The sequence below is a fragment of the Palaemon carinicauda genome, unplaced genomic scaffold (genome assembly GCF_036898095.1).
Source record: "Palaemon carinicauda isolate YSFRI2023 unplaced genomic scaffold, ASM3689809v2 scaffold222, whole genome shotgun sequence".
NCBI classification, from domain to species: Eukaryota; Metazoa; Arthropoda; class Malacostraca; order Decapoda; family Palaemonidae; genus Palaemon; species Palaemon carinicauda.
The window spans coordinates 70,071-77,256 of NW_027169833.1; the positions used below are offsets into that span (position 1 = coordinate 70,071).

At 38.9% G+C, this 7,186-nt stretch overlaps 1 protein-coding gene across 3 annotated transcripts in view; it reads right to left on the reverse strand.

Moving 5' to 3' along the window:
* The window catches only part of LOC137636070 (tRNA (uracil-5-)-methyltransferase homolog A-like), a 40,041-nt gene extending 34,035 nt beyond the window's left edge, over positions 1 to 6,006 (reverse strand). For 2 of the 3 annotated variants that reach the window (XM_068368496.1, XM_068368498.1), the window contains exons 1-2: positions 5,972 to 6,006; positions 1,402 to 1,463 (exon numbers count right to left, since the gene is read on the reverse strand). The gene's annotated coding sequence lies outside the window, so the exon portion shown is untranslated. Of the gene's footprint in view, positions 1 to 1,398; positions 1,464 to 5,971 lie in introns of all 3 variants that reach the window. The other variant, XM_068368497.1, reaches the window with a different exon arrangement.
* Between the last annotated feature and the right edge of the window lie 1,180 nt (positions 6,007 to 7,186).

Here is a 7,186-nt window from a genome sequence, read left to right on the forward strand (position 1 = left end):
CATGTGAGGTGAAGGAAGGCGGGCTTTACGCCTTATACGCCCTCTGGGGCCCATGGGGTCAGCGGGCTAACCATCAGCAGTCCTCCGAAGAGGAGTCTCTGTGAGTGAACTTCCCCCGAGGGGGAGAATCACCGGCAGGAGAGACCGTTGGACTTAGTTCCTCCCTTGAAGGATGTTCGGAGGGGGGAACTAAGCCTTCAGCTACATCGGGGGAACATCATGAGCAGAGGTTTGATACAACTCATCGGAAGCCTCTGCCACAACAACGTAGACGATAGACAGAGGATCAACCTCTGCTAAAGTCGGCAATTGTTTGACAGCTGCCCCCAACCTGATCATGTCAAACAAGGCTTCCTTGGAGGGCGAACCCTCAAGCCCCAAGGAAGCCCAAAGCTGTAACAAATCATTATTAGATACAGGTACATTAAAATCCTCCCACGGGGGAGGAGGAGGAGCTGCCTTGCTATGGGAGGCAACTCACTCTCCCAAACCCCGAGATCGGTCAACAGAACTACGGCCTACGCTACCACTCGACAGTTTCTCGGAAGAAACAGATCGAGTGGGAGATTCGGAGGAGGTTTGGGCCACGGAAGAAGAGCCCTTGGGATTTTCTCCTTTCAAAGAAACCTTCGAAGGAGAATTATCCCGTCTGGACTTCTTCTTCCGGCGCCGAGAAAACCTCTACCACTGGGAGGTAGACCACTCCCTACACTCCCCACACACATTATTCCTATCACACCGCTGGCCCTTACAGTAAGGACACAAGGTGTGGGGGTCCGTTTCGACCGCCGACATATACGTGCCACAAGGGCGGTCAGGTAATCCAGGACACTTACGCATAGCAGAGGCCAACTTCACACACACTCTATCAAAGGAAAAGCAAAAAGATTAGCAATGGCTGTCAAGGAAGGCGAGGGTGACAGCGGACACGTCCGACTACCACCCGAGCCGAGAGCAAAGTGAGCTCAAGCACAGGTGTGTGTGAGGGCGTGGGGTAGCAAGCTACTCTCCCTAACTAGCGGTGGGGTAGTAAACCCTCGTTAAAATTCTAATGGCTCGTCATTTCAGCTACGCCAAAAGTAATTACCCATATTAAATAGCGTGGTTTGTATTTCAGTTACGGAACAAAGGAATTATTTTATAACAACACTCATAATTTCAGTAACGGAAGAGACATTTTACCAGAAATATTCACTCTGTTTGCCTCAACTTTCCCCACTAATTATGTTTTGCTGTGATGAAATAGTTAAAGAAGTGAACGAAGGAATGGAAGATATAAGCAAAGATCCAGGAATGTAGGTACTCAGACAAGGAAGTTAAACGGAATTAGTGATAATGGAAAGGACGAACTTAATTGGTTCCAAGAATCCCACCCTACAAAACATAAACTCTACTTACCACTATCCTTTCTGATTAAGAAATCCGTTTCCCGGTGTGGCTTGTGGGACGATTCGCATTCAAATCTGAAAAACATATATTTTGTTAGAAAGAGTCTCAAGGCTTTCTATTAATCAGGTAATTTTGGGTACTCACAAGCTGTACATCAGCTCCACTCATTTTTCCATAGCTAGATTCTATTATTATTATTATCATTACTTGCTAAGCTACAACCCTAGTTGGAGAAGCAAGATGATATAAGCCCAGGGGCCCCAACAGGGAAAATAGCCCAGTGAGAAGGAAACAAGGAAAAATAATATATTTTAAGAACAATGACATTTACATAAATATTTCCTAATATAAACTATGAAAACTTTAACAAAAAAGAGGAAGAGAAACAAGATAGAATAGTGTGCCTGAGTGTACCCTCAAGCAAGAGAACTGTACAGTGGAAGACCAAGGTACAGAGGCTATAGCAAAACCCAAGACTAGAGAACAATGGTTTGATTTTGGAGTGTCCTTCTCCTAGAAGAGCTGCTTACCATAGCTAAAGAGTCTCATTTGAATAGACCTTAAGTCGTCTTATTTGATGGTAGTATGATCATTGCCCTAAATTTTCAGAATGTGCTCTCTCAACGTAAATTTCTAATTTCCTATGTTATTCATCCTTTAAAAAACTAATTTCAAAATACATTACGGGATATGTGTAGTGATAATAAGGAAGAGAAGCAATAATTTACGCAAAGTAGACTGTAATGATGAAGGCAAGAACAGACACTTTAGATCTAAATTGGAGAGACAGATACAAAAATAAAGATACAAAATGTATGTGTGGCCATGAAGAAGAAACATTGGAACACTTTATATTACACTGCGAGATGTACATGGAAACAAGAAATAACTCCACACTATTACATCAACCATATATTGAAAATGAACCTGAAATAATAGCGGACATTCTTTGTTTCAAGAATTGTGATAAAAAAGAAATAGAAAGCAGAAAAAAATCTTATCCAAGAACTGTGGAAAATAAGAAAAAATAATAAAACAAGACATCAAGTGACAAACGACAATACCATATAAAGAAAAGAATAGAAGAGCCGTTGCAAAGGCTTATTCTCAAAGTACAAGTACAAATTTGCTCATTTCCCTTTTTACCCTTATCTATATACTAGGCACTACAATTTTAGTTTGCTCTCTCAATATTTCAGTTCTAGATTGTGCATCAGTTTATTTTACAGTAAATGTCCTGAATATTTAGCTTTTCCTAATGCAGATAAAGAACAGACACCACAAAAAGGTAAATCACCATCTGCAACTTCTTATTCCGAATAAGGGTTAATAAATGTAATGGGCCACCAGTAGCCCAAGCGCACAAGTGGCTTATTGAAGGATAAAGCAAAGGGGACGAATCGTCACACCCCCACCCCCATTTCAATAAGGACCCAGCGACCTAGGTTAGAGTAGACATTATTAACGGGTTATTGTGACTCTTCAGATTACTTCTTTGAATATGATCACTGCCTCGGTAGCATTGCTTAACCCTTTTACTCGCAGGCTATTTGGAAATTTCCAACCCTGAACCCCCAGGGGGTTATTTTTTCCCCAGCACATTTTGCAGTATATTTTTTTAAAATTGCTCTAACAGCAATAATTTTTGTCATAGAGAGGTCAGGTTGGTCTCATTCTCTTGGAAAATGCCTGAATTTTCTCAAAAAATTATCAAAAATATGAAAAAAAAATTTTATTACATTTTTTTTGCAAGGACGTACTGGTACGTCCCTGGGGGTAAAGAGATGGCTTTTGTGAAACGTACCAGTACGTCCTTTGGGGGTAAAAGGGTTAATAGATCTGATGATTTTCTTTTCAGCATTACTGCATTCTGCCAATAAGAGGGTAAAATTCATCCTTCATCATCATGGGTGAGGTAGATCCAATGCGGGTCAAAATTGGGCATAATGCAATTTACAAAATGAGTACACAAAGAAGGTAAAGTACAGTTTACAGCGTCACATTTTGAGAAATTTTGTCTCTCATCTTCAGGCTGGAGTGTTTGAAATGGTGCTGGTAACCCTGCTTCCAAAGTACCCATTCCTATAAACCTGCTCACCACAGGACAAGTCGTGACCCTGCGTTTGCTTCCAAAGTACCCATTCCTATGAACCTGCTCACCACAGGACAAGTCGTGACCCTGCGTTTGCTTCCAAAGTACCCATTCCTATAAACCTGCTCACCACAGGACAAGTCGTGACCCTGCGTTTGCTTCCAAAGTACCCATTCCTATAAACCTGCTCACCACAGGACAAGTCGTGACCCTGCGTTTGCTTCCAAAGTACCCATTCCTATAAACCTGCTCACCACAGGACAAGTCGTGACCCTGCGTTTGCTTCCAAAGTACCCATTCCTATAAACCTGCTCACCACAGGACAAGTCGTGACCCTGCGTTTGCTTCCAAAGTACCCATTCCTATAAACCTGCTCACCACAGGACAAGTCGTGACCCTGCGTTTGCTTCCAAAGTACCCATTCCTATAAACCTGCTCACCACAGGACAAGTCGTGACCCTGCGTTTGCTTCCAAAGTACCCATTCCTATAAACCTGCTCACCACAGGACAAGTCGTGACCCTGCGTTTGCTTCCAAAGTACCCATTCCTATAAACCTGCTCACCACAGGACAAGTCGTAACCCTGCGTTTGCTTCCCAACAACCCATCCCTATAACCCCTCTTACCCTAAGACAAGTCAAAACCCTGTGTTTGCTTCCCATGTACCCATCCTTATAACACCACTTACCCTAAGACAAGTCGTAACCCTGTGTTTGCTTCCCATGCACCCATCCCTATGACCCCTCTTATCCTAAGACAAGTCAAAACCCTGTGTTTCCTTCCCATGTACCCATCCCTATAACACCACTTACCACAAGACAAGTCGTAACCCTGTGTTTGCTTCCCAACAACCCATCCCTATAACCCCTCTTACCCTAAGACAAGTCATAACCCTGTGTTTGCTTCCCAACAACCCATCCCCATAACCCCTCTTACCCTAAGACAAGTCATAACCCTGTGTTTCCTTCCAAACAACCCATCCCTATAACCCCACCTGGAGTCTTTGTATATCAGCGGTCAGTTCCTCCAGCGAGCATAAAATATGGACATCAACTAACCTAAACTTCCCCCCTTAACCTAACCTACAAGATGTGTCCTTACCTACTTAACTAAAGGGGGTGGTAGGGGACCCCTGCGACCCCCTTACACTGCCGTATTCTTAGTGCACCGTCATCATACATACAGATGACCGCTATCATACATACACCCCCCTCCTCCCGGCTTATCCTAAGGCAAGTCATATCCGAGTGTTTGGAGAGCAAATATTTGGTTACAACTTTGTAATATTCTTGTGTGGACATATGGCACTCTCTGACATGTACAAGGTTATGTGTATATGAGTTGTCTTACTATGTAAAGTAGTATACGATAGAGTACAAGTCTGGCTCCGAGTTGTCTAGCCATGTATATTACTATAAAATACTATACAGTATAAGTGAAGCAATGAGTTGTCTTTTAAGTACTAGTTTTAGGGTAAGATCAGGATACGCTGGTCTAAGCCTGGTCGATGGGGGAGTGGCCAACCCAGTAGTTAAGTCTGGATACGACTCCTAGACTGCGTTAAATGGGGTCAAGTTTGTTTCCCTTTTAAAATGTAGTTTTTTCAAAAAAATATTGTAATTTTAAAACATTTGAAATGTGTATAATGTGTTTCCCCTAATTATTTGCATCAGTAAAGTTTAAAGTATTCACAAATATACCAAGAAAACTTCTTATTTTCTTTATTTGGGTTATTGTACTACAGTAAAAGATTTACCCCACAGGATTTCCTGACCAGGTCCGTCCCAATAAAGTACGAATTGCCACATATTAACAAGGTAAAATAGCAAGTATTTACCAAATATATGACCTATTTATGGTTTTTCCTTCACAAAAACATAACTATTTTATATTTGTTTTACACGAATGATTTCCGTGGTCTCGTATTCTTTACGTTCGACCAAGGGTGGTGTGTAAGGTACATTGTAAACTCAATTTCCGATAGAAAAGAAGACAAGAATCGTTATAATGAAGACAAGAATCGTTACAATAATGAAAATAATCGTTATAATAAATCTAGCAATCGTTAGGACAAACAGAAGAATCGTTAAAACGAATACGAGACGATAAAACGAAGTCAAGAATCGGTACAACGAAGACACAAAAATGGTTAAAAAAAGAAGACAAAAAATGGATAATACGAAGACAAAAATGGATAATACAAAGACAAAAATGGTTAGAAAGATGACAAGAATCGTTATAATAACATAATATGAACATACAGTTATTAATGTTATGTAATTTGCTTTTAATAAGATAAACTGTAACTTTACCGAACGCAATTCTGTACCCCTAGCTGTTACACATCAAGCAAGCGTGATTATCTTATAATTAAAAGTATTATATACACTTACTGTGTTCCTAATAGTTAAGAGTTACTTTTAACTAATGATAATTACATTATAAATTACGTAATGTAATACAATTATACAATATCATGCAATTATTTACCTTGGCCGCTGGGTTCCTGGTTTGTTTACTTGTGGGTAATGACGTCATAAATTAAAGATGGCGTCTTGGTGACGTCATACCAAAACAAATAAACTATACATCTTTGAAATGTTTTAGCTTATTTTATTACTTTAAATAATATAAATATATGAAATATAAATCATATACATAAATTAATATTATATTTAAATACGTTTTAGTAGAATTTATTCTGGATATTAGTTGAATTTGAAGATTTAATTAAGATATTTTACCTGGATTAAAGCTATACCCATGACGTCATAGAAACTTCTTATAGTTCCTTATTTCTTACTCCTTTATAGATAGGTGCAAAGCTTCTAAGCTTATTCTTATTATTGTTTTTAAGTTTATATTACCTGTGCCTTAAATAAATTAATATCATAATGAGATTCTCAATCTTTACTTTTATTCCCTTCTACCTTGAAATTACATAGGATAACACCTTGCTTTAGTTTTGGCAATCTATTGTGGTAATCAGTTTGGATTTCTTAAATTCTTCTTTTATGTGCATTGCCCTACCTATAAATGCAGCCAGATCCCTGCTAAGATTTTTCAGCGAGCCTTAAATTATGTCTACATTCATTAGATGTCCTAATTTTGGGCATAAAAACAAATGTCCAGTAGTATTTTCATCTTTGCACAGGTCATACAAATTATCTTCATATTTTCCCCTGAAATTCGCCTTTAAATTGAGCATATTTAATCTTGTTTTCATTACAAGGGATGCCTTATGCAGATTTATTTCTCTGATATAAGGCTGTGGGCCATTACCTTTAATAAATTTTAATTTTATGATCGTTCAGGGTCAAGTTCTGAGGTGGGACATAACCCTGTTTTGTCTTTTCCACATCTGGTTTAATACTTCTTTTTACTTTTCTATATTTGTTTCACTAAATAAAAATAATCTTACTACTTTCTTAAGGTCTTTCCTCGTGTGGTTGTTGCAGCTCAATTATTCCATTCCTTTCTTTTCTATATTCCTGGCAAAACAACATCAAATGTATCAAATCTTTCTCCCCATTTTCACAAAAATTACAGTTTATATTCCCTCCATTGTGTCTATTTACAATATTTAGTTTTAACTTCTTAGTTCTTGCTCTAAAAAATATCACTGAAGCAAATGTATTGTCATAAAGTAACTCTTCTTTAATTTCTTTCTTCCACATTCTATATATTTCCAAGCTCACTTTACTT